Consider the following 12,229-nt stretch of genomic DNA (forward strand, 5'->3'; position numbering starts at 1 on the left):
ATCAGGATGGGACTTGCACTCCTGAGAGGGAGCTGTGAAAGAGGAAAGGCAATCACACTCTGGGAAGCCACTTTACTGACAGGGAGATCAGCCAAGATGGGAGGACCTCAAAGACTTGGAGAAAAGGGCAGCAGCTGGACCAAGGAGGGCAAAGCAGAGTAAGAGCTGCACAGACTATTGGTACCACCAACACTGGACACAGCAGCTGAGACTCAGGCTCTGGAGGTCATTTCTGGGGAGAGGACTAGGTTTGGCCTGTGGAGACAGCCTGAGGGACTAGGGAGTGATGTGACACAGGCTGAGGAGTGGAGTGCCACAGCAAAGGGAACCCAGGAGGAGTTCTGGGCCCACAGGAGAAGCATGGCACCACTGTTGGGGAGGACAAGGGGAAGAAGGGCAGACCATCATAGGGATACATTTCCCTGAGCACCTGTGAACTCTCAGAGGATGGGGCACCTCTGGCACAGGCTATGGGCGGTGAGGCACCACTTGCTCAGGTTATGGGCAATGGGATGCCTTTTGTGCAGGCTACGGGTGGCTGAGCACCTCTTACACAGACTAAGGACAGTGGGGGACTAAATGCCACGCTGCGCCTCTTGTGTGATCTAAAGGCAGTGGGGACAAACAAGGGAAGTAAGACACCAGAGATGAGCACAGCCCACTATCATTAGGGGTATGAGAACATGCACCACCTGTGACTCCAGTCACCTCAGAGGTCGTCACGCAGAAGGGCACTGAAACCAAGCACCATCCATTATTGCTCTCACTCCCATGGGAAAGCACAGGCCCTGCTGTTGCCACTGCAAAAAACTCTGGGCACCACCTATACCTGTCTGATGGCTTCATAGGAGAATTATACCAAACATACAAAGAATAACTTATACCCATTGTTCTTAAACTTTTCCAAAATGTTGAAGAAGGAATAATCCCAAAGACATTCTATGAAGCCAATATCACCCTAATACTAAAACCAGACAAAGATACTACCAAAAAAGAATATTATAGGCCAATATTTTTGATGGATATAGACAAAAAAATTCTCAACAAAATTTTAGCCAACTGAATCCAACAACATATAAAAAAGATCACACACCACGACCAAGTGGGATTCATTCCAAGTTCACAAGGATGGTTCAAAATGCCCAAATCAATCAACATCATATACCACATTAACAAAAGTCAAAAACCACATGGTCATCTCAATAGATGGCAGAAAAAGCATTTGAAAATAATCCAACATCCATTCATGATACAAACTCTTACCAAAGTGGGTATGGAGGGAACATACCTTAACATAATAAAAGCCATTTATGACAAACCCACAGCAAATATAATACTCAGTGGAGAAAAGCTGAACACCTTCCCACTAAAATTTGGAACAAGACAAGGATGCCCACTCTCACCACTGTTATTCAACATAGTATTGGAAGTCCTAGCCACAGCAATCAGACAAACAAAAGAAATAAAAGGTATACAAATTGGAAGAGAAGAGGTAAAACTATAACTGTATGCAGATTACATGATACTATATATAGAAAACCCTAAGGACTCCACACAAAAACTACTTGAACGGATCAACAAATTCACCAAAGTAGCAGGAAACAAGATTAACATTCAGAAATTGGTTGCATTTCTATATATTAGAAATGAAATATTAGAAAAAGAATATAAAAGTACCATACCTTTTTAAAATTGCACCCCAAATATTAAATACCTAGGAATAAACCTGATCAAGGAGGTGAAAGAACTATATGCTGAAAACAATAAAACATTAATCAAGGAAATTAAAGAAAGCTCAAAGAAATGGAAAAATATCTCATGCTCCTGGATTGGAAGAATATTAATATTGTTAAAATGGCCATATTACCCAAAGCAATCTACTCATATGCAATCCCTATTGAATTACCTATGACATATTTCACAGAACTACAACAAAAATTTATATGAAACCAAGCAGGAGACATAACTCTCCCAGACTTCGGGCAATATTACAAAGCCACAGTCATCAAGACAGGGTGGTACTGGTACCAAAACAGACAGAAAGACCAATGGAACAGAATAGAGAACCCAGAAAGAAACCCAGACACCTACAGTCAATTAATCTTTGACAAAGGAGGCAAAAACATAAAATTGTAAGAAGGCAGTCTCTTCAGCAAGTGGTGCTGGGAAAACTGGACAGCTGCATGTAAATCAATGAAACTAGAACACACCCTCACACCATGCACCAAAATAAGCTCAAAATGGCTGAAAGATTTAAACAGAATACAAAACACCACCAAACTCCTAGACAAGAACATAGGCAAAACATTCTGACATCAACCATACAAATGTTTTCTTAGGTCAGTCTCCCAAGGCAACAGAGATAAACCAATGGGACCTAATCAAATTTACAAGCTTGCGCACAGCAAAGGAAACCATAAAAAAAAAAAAAGACAACCTATGAAATGGGAGAAAATAGTTGCAAATTATGCAACCAAGAACTTAATATCTACAATATACAAACAACTTATACAACTCAACAGCAAAAAAGCCAACAACCCAATGGAAAAATGGGCAGAAGACCTAAATAGACATTTCTTCAAAGAAGATATACAGATGGCCAACAGGCACATGAAAATATGCTCAACATCACTAATTATTAGAGAAATGCAAATCAAAACTACAACAAGGTACCACCTCATAACAGTTAGAATGGCCATCATTTAAGTCCACAAATAACAAAGGCTGGAGGGGGTGTGGAGAAAAGGAAACCCTCCTGCACTGTTGGTGGGAATGTAAATTGGTATAACCACTATGGAAAACAGTAGGGAGGTTCCTCAGAAAACTAAATATAGAACTAACATATGATCCAGCAATCCCACTTCTGGGCATATATCCAGACAAAACTTTCCTTGAAAAAAATACAATGCACCCGTATGTTCATTGCAGCACAATTCACAATGGGCAAGCATAGAAACAACCTAAATGTCCATCAACAGATGAATGGATTATGAACATATGGTAAATATACACAATGGAATACTACTCAGGCATAAAAAAGAACAAAATAATGCCATTTGCAGCAACATGGATGCAACTAGAGAGTCTCAGACTAAGTGAAGTAAATCAGAAAGAGTAAAATAAATACCATATAACATCACATATCTGGAATCTAATATATGGCACAAAATGAACCTACCTACAGAAAAGAAACCAACTCATGGACATGGAGAACAGACTTGCAGTTGCCAAGGGAGTTTGGGAGTTTGGGGTTAGTAGATGCAAACTACTGCATTTGAAGTAGATAAGCAATGAGATCCTGCTGTATAGCACAGGGAACTATATCCAATCCCTTGAGATGGAACATAATGGAGGAAAATGTGAGAAAAAGAATGTATATATATGTATGACTGGATCACTTTGCTGTATAGCAAAATTTGAAAGAACATTGTAAATCAACTATAAAAAATATAAGGTAAACAATACAAGGTAAAAAGTCATCATGAGTGACATAGATAAGTTGCTATGGACATTTATTGGAGAGAGTGGGCACTTCTAACCAAGACGAGGTGGGAGGGGTTAATAGAAGATTATTTTTGTGCTTGTCTATGAAGATCAAACAAGATTGGATGTGGGCATGAGGGAAGACATGTCATGTGAAGTGAACAGTGTAAACAACGGCATGGAAATGGAAAAAATGCCAGGCATGCTTGTTAGACTAAAAGGAGAACAGCGTGGTTAAACAAAAACATGAAAGGAAGTGGTGGGAGGTGATGTTCGAAAGGTAGGTTAAGGACTGAAGTGTGAAGGGCCTTGAATGTCTGACTCAGTGGTTTGACTATCTGACACCTTGCCCAATCCATGACAATATACAGGTTTTGAAATCAGAAGATCTGGATTCTAGTTCTAGTTCTGCCACCTGTCAGCTATATAACTTTGGGAAAACTATTAACCTCTGATGGCCTGAGTCTTTAAATCATTGCTATAATAAACAAAAATTGGAAATACAGCAAAGAAAAAAGGTAGTTCATTTTTATCTATCAAATTTGAGGGCCCCATGTGACATCCAAATAGAGAGGTCCAGTGAACAGATATTTGGGGGATTTAAAACAGTCATAAAAACAACTGATAGTTGAACTCATGATTTTTAAAGAGAAATAGCAATCAAAGTCAATATCTAAAAAAAGATTTTGTTCAAAAACGCTTTTGATCAATTTGGATTCAATGCAAGAAATATACTTGAAGAGCAAAAAAATCTCAGACTATTCTTTTACTATTAGCCTTCTGCTGCTGGATGCTCTTGTAGCCATGGAGATAACAGCTTCCCACACCAACTCCAGGCATATGCAACATTTTAGGCCATTCAAACCTGTATTTCCTCCTATTACAGAAGCCAAATATCTCTACTGAGAGAATTTACTAGATTATATATAAAATTGTTTTTCTCATTCTCATCTGAAGCTCATCCATGATTTTTAAATTCCATTATAAATTATTTTAGTCTCAAAAAAACTTCTAAATACTCTCAGAAAGTAGCAATGTTATCCCCATAATTCCATTTATAGCAGGGAGTTCATCTTATCAGAAGTAGCTGAGTAAATTTGGGACTCTCAACCCCTATCTTTCATTCTATGCTCTCAACTCAGGAAGATCATGGCATGTAAGTTTCAAGTGTTATCTTCATGTCATCTAGTCTTTCTGCTCTTGGGGGTGGGCAGGTAGGTGCTAAATAATAACTTGCAGACACCATGTCTCAGCCCCCTATAATTGGGATCCTGATTCCCTTTTGAACAATTGCCAAATTTTTTTACTTAGGGACTGAATTTTGTCTCTGTACTTTCAGCTAGAGCTTAAAGACCTTCTTTAAACCTGAAGGATGTTTTAAACTATTGCTGATTTCTATCTGTGAGATTATCTTTAGGTATTAATGTTGACCACAATGGAGCCAAATTCTACCAAACCAGATCACTTTGGATTTCAGGTCGCCTCCCAGAGTGCAGTGCTACAGGTGGGTCATTCCTCTTAGGCCTTGGCACTACCACATCTCAAGCTTTTTCTCTTCCCCACTGGTCTGGGCTGCTGAAGTACCATACACACCTAGCGATTGAGCCATGAGAAATTTGTCAACAAATGTGTGGATGACTCAGTGAAGATCTATTCCCCACTATTGGAAGAACAACATATATGCTACCTGTATTTACAAGGCTGAGCTAAAATGCATCTTGATTGAATAATCAGTGGTGGATCAGCAATACAGACTTTGTATAGGAGACTACAATGAGAGACATTACCCCCTACATATATGCACAAGAACTTGGAAATGAGGGCAATAAAGATTGCCTTCAGAATTAATAAGAAACCATATAATACATTAGAAGAATAATAGGCAAAATCATTTTCAAGAAACTGAATTTTTACAGGCCAGCAGAATTGACCTTAAACAGATTAACTTTACTAATAAAGTTAGAGGAATCATTTTCTATAAGAAGAGGAACGAACAGGCTCACTAGGAAATATGATAATCAATGAATAAATACTGGCCTTTGACAGTGCCCATCTAGACACTGTCCAGGGGATAAAATAACTTAGCAAAAGGATTTTTCATTCTGATCACATTAGCAAGTCTCTCCATTTCTATAATGATAATGATATAGAAGTTTAAATCAAGTATGGTATTCTCATGTAAAGATCTCCCTTTATTTGAGATGTCAATCTATCTTAGTTGTATGTCATTAGATAATCATTTTAACTGACTCGCCTTGACCCAATTCAAAGCTCATCAGGCTTCATGTTTAGGTGACTTGCTAAAGGTCCTACAATTTTGATATGACTCTCCATATCCATCTGCCTAGAAGGAGAGGATATGTTGGTCATAAAGACTTTATAGATTCCAGTTCCTGTAAAATTTATTTCTCATTGTGATTTAATATGCTGGTATTATTATGATTTAGTTTCCCATGTAGACTGTCCTGAAGTCAGAGAAATTTCTGGTCATGCCAAAACAAGTATTTTGGTAACAATCATGTTGTTCATGATTCATTAATACACTGACATCCTAGTTTTATACATTACTCTTGTGAGAATAGTTAGTATGTATCTGCATCTGAGTTCACCCTCAATATGCTGACACCACCATATATCTAAGAAAATAAGCTGAAGTCTAGGTCTCAAACCAAAGTACAAGACCCAGTGTACTAACTACTACCCTGTGAAATATCTGGGGAGATAGTCAAATGGCATTATCCAAGCAAAGTATCAGCCATATTCAATGGCATTTGTGCTCACTAGAAAACATTTTTTTTGAGTCTCTATAATTATTCATACTATAATTTGATGTATTTTAAGTTCAATGTTGAGCACCATGTCTAGTCTTACATAAATTATTTTTAAGTAACTATGTTATGTAGATATTATTATAATTCTTCCAATTTACAGATGAGGACACTGAGACACAAAGAGATTACAAATTACGAACGTAATTTGTCTTTTGGTCCCACCAAAGTAAATGGTTAAGCTTAGATTTGATTCCTATTCTCTAACTCTAAAATTCATACTCTTTCAAAACTATTATAATTGGTTTATGTCATCAATGCTACTTTTGATTTGCTTACTTATATTCCAACTTATTTGCTCGAAAATCAGGTTTGCATCTAATGTTTTAGTCTCACTATTTGTATTTGTATTATTTAGTTGTGAATAATAAAACTAATGTAAATGATATAGAAGCATATTTTCCTCTTACATTAATGTAGGAAATTAAAAGCCATTATGGTTGCTCCATAATTATCAAGAACCCAAATTAACAAATCTATCTTGTTCTGTAATTCTCAGAATTCTCTACTTCATCATTCACAATGTCTATGGCAGCTCTAGCCAACACAGGGCATGTGACAACCTTATCTCCTTGTCTTATTCCTGCTGACTAGAATTTCTCACATAGAACACCTGGCAGTAAATTCCAGCACTTTTGTGTGATTGCTTTTTGCTTGTACATTTCTAGACTATGCAAAGGGCTTAAATTCAAACTCCAAGGCCACCTGAGGGCAAGCCCATGATTACAAATACTCAGAAAAGACATTTTTCTCTGCCAAAACATTTTTCTTTTCCTGAGACAGACAAACTCCCTTACATCTTCCTCTACCAAGAAGAGTTTTCCCAGCACATGCTTTCACTGCACATAAAACACTTTAAGAGACCTCATTTTATACAGAGGCCTCAGTCTCAACTCTGACACTGTACATGGGTATTAAAATACAGACCTTGGTTACCAATATCCAAACTTCCAACATATCCAGGGAAACCAGTGCTAAACCATGGGTATCACTCTAGTTTACAGTTTCCTCTTCGTGTTTAACCCCTGGAAATGTCCTTCTGCCTGGAACACTTGACTATGCCTTGAAAACTGTTTTTTCTATTCACCAAAATGTAAACTCCACGAAGTCAGGAATTCATGTCTGATTAACTTCCACAGCACCTAGAACACTATTGAGCACACAGGAGAGCTGTCCAATAATATTTGGTGAATGAATAAGTTAATTTTAGCCAGAATATCTGGTGTTTTGTAGTTAGCATGAGAGTTTCCAAACTATATAGTATATGTTATTTCTAGAAATGGAAGTCAAATACGTGGCCTTTTCACTACACTACGCCACCGTTCATGTTCACAGTTACACTGAGCTTTTCAGACTATGTTTCCAAAATCAGCATACAACAACTGTAGCCAGAGGGAAATAATCCTCTTCAGGCTCATCTTCACCACCACATTCTATTGAGAAATTGGATTCTCCAAGTGCATAGGTATAGTACAACCAGATTATTCCTATAGGTAGATTCTAGTTCAGTAACAGCTGAAAACTAAGAGCTTGCCAGAAGCTTCCTTAGAAAATTCTCTAGATACAACACTCTCTCATCAACAAATCTCTATATGTTACCCATGAGTAATAATAGATCCATCTACTGAACACTTACTATGTGCTGGGTACTTTTGCAAATGCTTTACATTTACTAACTCATTTACAGATGTAGAAACTGAGGCATGAAGAGGTTAAGTAAATTGCTAAAGGCTACACAGATATTATCTGAGCCAGGGTTTCTCCAGATAGATTGGCTCCAAAGTACATGAGCTTAACAATTTTGCGATGCTGCCCATATTTACTTGCATTTGCTAGTGTCATCTCCTATTGCATTCCAACAGGAGTTTTAACACTCAACAGTAAAATATAATTATAGGGCCAGATGCCTTTATTTTTTTTTCATGAAGCAAGAAGTTACAGTCTGTAGTATCATCTGTCATCAGCATTGCCACAAGAGGGTTTGTCAGAGCAACTAAGGAGGTGTGAATAGTGGCTAAAGCACATTGTTTTTCCCTTCCAACACACAGGATCACTCAGATTTCTACTGAGGACATCATAAGGAGTAAGAGGAAAAGTATCATATTAACTCTTCAAAAGTGGGATGGAGGATGCAGTGTGAACGTATATATATATAGTATCTACCATTCAAATGCCTCACTCCAAAAAAAAAGGAAATCTATTTTTTAATATAGTGCTCTTTCGGGGTTCTTCAGTCAGGAAAATGATTTAGTCTGATGTCCATCAATGAAAATATAAGATTGGCTTCAACTAGCAGCTGCAGAGGAAGATTTAGAGAACAGTTTAAAGTTAGAAAATCACTAAAATATTCCAGGCAACGTATCAACCTTGCTCTGAGTTTACTAAACCCAATAAACAGAACTGTTTAAAGACATTAAGGATGATGCATGAATAATGCAAATCGATTCAACTATATTACTTTTTCTGTACTGTTTTCTTAATGACCCAGCTTTCAGTTTCACATTCATACTATATGAGGGTGCATTTCAGCAGTTAATTCTATAGTAATTACAGATATTAAGTATTCAGCATGCTGAGGAAATATCTCAGTGGGAGACAGGCTACATGGGACACAATTAGAAGATACTATATATCTATATATAAACATTGGTCACATTTTACAGAAGAAATGGTCAAGCAATGAAATAACACAGAGATATTTGCTGCAGAAAAAAAGGAAAATGCTAACATCAATAAAAATATGCAATGTTTTAGGCACTGGATTTAATATATGAATTTTACTTCATATATTTATTGTAGTTAATATAAACAAAAACTCTGGGATGTGGTTACCATTGCTATTCCCATTTTGTAGGTGAAGAAGCTGAGATACATAATAATAAAGTAAATTTCCTAAGGTAATAGGATTAATAGGTGCTAGTGCTGGTACTTGAACCCAACTTATACTTCAGAGTATACTCTTAGCCACTTTCTGATACTGCCTCACATAGCAAAAGATGTAAATACTAGAACAGTATTCAACAAATTTTTATCAAGTGCCTGCTACATGTCTCCCACTGTGATAAGCATTGAGAGTGTAAGAAAAAGCACAGAAGTAAAGAGAATGGGTAGCAAAGGTTTCCAGATATCTTGGTGATTAGAAAGTCTCCAAGATGTTCACAATACAAGTTTCTCATAAGGTCATAGAAAAACTGGAAAATGGCATTCATTGTAGCATAAAGTCAGCCCTCCTTGGGCTCTGCCCTAGCAGCAAGATGTTAACTCAAAGTCTGTCAAGATGTCATAGAATTAATGCAGCCACAAAAAGAATGTCTTGACAGGTTCTAAAATCCTAAGATTCCCATGGAGGTTCTCATGTTTGAAGAGTATTTCAGATCATCTATTCAAGAGAGAGTCATCTTCATTTCATTTTCATCAATGCTGTCCCATTTGAAATCACTCAATCAGTAAGTATGCATGAGCATCTATCATTACATCAAACACTATGAGGAGTACAATAATGTATAAGACACAGTGCTTACCAACAAAGAAGCTACACTCTAGTGAAGAGACAATGAATTTCAATGAAACAATTACTAGAAAATACATTCATGAAAAAAATATGCTCACTTACTCAGTACAAAAAAAAATGCTTAAGGGAGTTAGATAAGGGAGAAAACTGAGTTTATTCATTCAGAGACAGCTTCTTGGAGACTAAGACACTAGCGAGGCCTTAAAGTAGGGAGGACTTGAAGTGATGGGAGAGGAAAGGAACAAGGCCACTCCTAGTCTGAAGGAACAGTCTGACACAGGCCTCCTGAGGCAGTGGCATGATTCAGGGACCTGAACAGAAACTAGAGATATGTTAGATGAGAGCTCCAAATCAACCAATGCAATCTGAGAAGTAAATGTGTTCACTAAAGGTATGAATCAAACTAGAGAGCCCAGAAGCTAAAGACCAGAGAGGGAGGCAAGTACTGAGAACCAAAGAGTATCAACAGCCACCAGGACCCAGGCTATGTATTCTGTGGCCAGACTAACTTAGGTTTGAATGGTACTTTTCCACATACTCTCTAGGTCAGCTTATCTAACTCTTCTGAGCCTATTTTCTCATCAGTGGAAGAGGTATAACAATACATACAATATGGGGTGATACTGAGGAATTAAATGAGACCATATATGAAAGAGTTTTAATACTGTAAAGTTCTATATGTATCAGTTATTATTACCTGTCATTATATGTATACCTATTGTTATATGTAGACAGGATCAAATCTTGGGGGATCTTCTAGTCAGGAAAGGTAACAATGATTCTCAATGGGAGATGTGGGCAAGTGGCTACAGGACTGAATCAGAACTTCCAAGGGCTACTATTTGTTTGTTCATTTGTTCCTTCTCCCTTATAATCTGATAAATCCCTTTCCCTCATACATGTCCAGAAGATGATCACTACAAACAGGGAAACACATTACTGTTAAGTTGATTAGAGCATGTCATTTCCCCAGTATGCTGTAACAGGAAAAAGTCAAAATCCCATTGATCTAGGAACTTAATTCAGCATTTTGAGTATGAGATAATAAATGGTAGCAGTAGCAATGGAAACAAAGGAACAAGTTTCAAAGATACTGTGAGAGAAGATGAAAAAAATATAAAACATTTTTGAGCATTAAATACCTGATAGTTTACTGTGGAGGAAAGTGAGCAAGTAAGAAGCAGAGGCAGAACTCAAACCTAGTTCTAACTGACTCCAGACAAAGAGATGACCCTTTCCTCACATCAGATGTGAAGGAAAAAAAAGAGAAGAAACAATGGCCTATAGGGTTTTTTTTTTTTTTTAACTGAAAGAATGAACAGAATGGAAATCATCAAGCTTAGAAGGTAAACTTATCTACAAGGGAATTCTGTATGAGTTCTGAATTATATAACACCAGCACCTTAATATTTAAAAATCAGTTTACTCTTAAACTTCTGGCAGTATTCTCAGCAATTCTCCCCAAAGTCAGCCACCTCCTGATTCACTCTGTGATGTACATTTTTGCCCTTTAAGTCCCCACTAATAATGCTTAGTGCTAGCAAAGTTACCTTTGTGCTAAGTCAGGCATGTCCTTTTTAACTGAAGGTGCACATTTCGGGGACAACCATATATGGCAAAAGGTACCATAGCAAATCCTTGAGAATCTACTATACAGGCCGCTAACAGAATTATCAACCCCAAATTTGTGAACTAAATGCAAAATGTCTGGCTATTTGGTTTATAATGCATATGATTTTTACAGCATATTCTTTAATTTTATCTGATTTAACAGTTCTGAGTCAAGTTTAGATAAAGGTATAAAGACATCTTATTGTTCTAGAATTGGAATTTATTGATGATTGCTCACTTTTATTTTGTTTCATTTTTGTTGCTGTTTTACTTTCTGCCCCAGTTTCAAAATACTGGGAAGGAAAGGAAAAACAGAATAAAGATTCAAATTATTCAATAGGATACAAGTATCCCAAATCAACAGAGCCAAATGAAAGATTCTTATGTACAGTTGACCCTTGAATAATATGGGTTTAAACTCCATGGGCCCACTTATACATGTATATTTTTAAATAAATACTACATTACTACATGATCTGTGGTTGATTAAATCCATGGATGAAGATCTGTGGACATGGAAGAATCTCAAGTGTTGGAGAACCATGTATAGGAAGTCCAACTATAAATTACATTCAGATTTCAACTGCTTGGAGGGTTGGTTTCTCTCTTTCACTGTTCAAGGAGCAACTGTATATTAAAAAATAAAGTGAACAAAGGCAAACTGAAAGAAGACCTTCCAGAGATTAACATACAAAAAAGAATGGACATCTCTGTTGACCACAATGTCAATATGAGCCCAAACAGTGGCATGACTGGTAAAATCTCAAACAAATCTTGGGTTTATTTACTCAAAAAT

The sequence above is a fragment of the Sus scrofa genome, chromosome X (genome assembly GCF_054392235.1).
Source record: "Sus scrofa isolate SSC_HxYL_T2T_F1_AM1 chromosome X, Sscrofa_HxYL_maternal_Yorkshire_Landrace_v2.0, whole genome shotgun sequence".
Lineage (NCBI taxonomy): Eukaryota > Metazoa > Chordata > Mammalia > Artiodactyla > Suidae > Sus > Sus scrofa.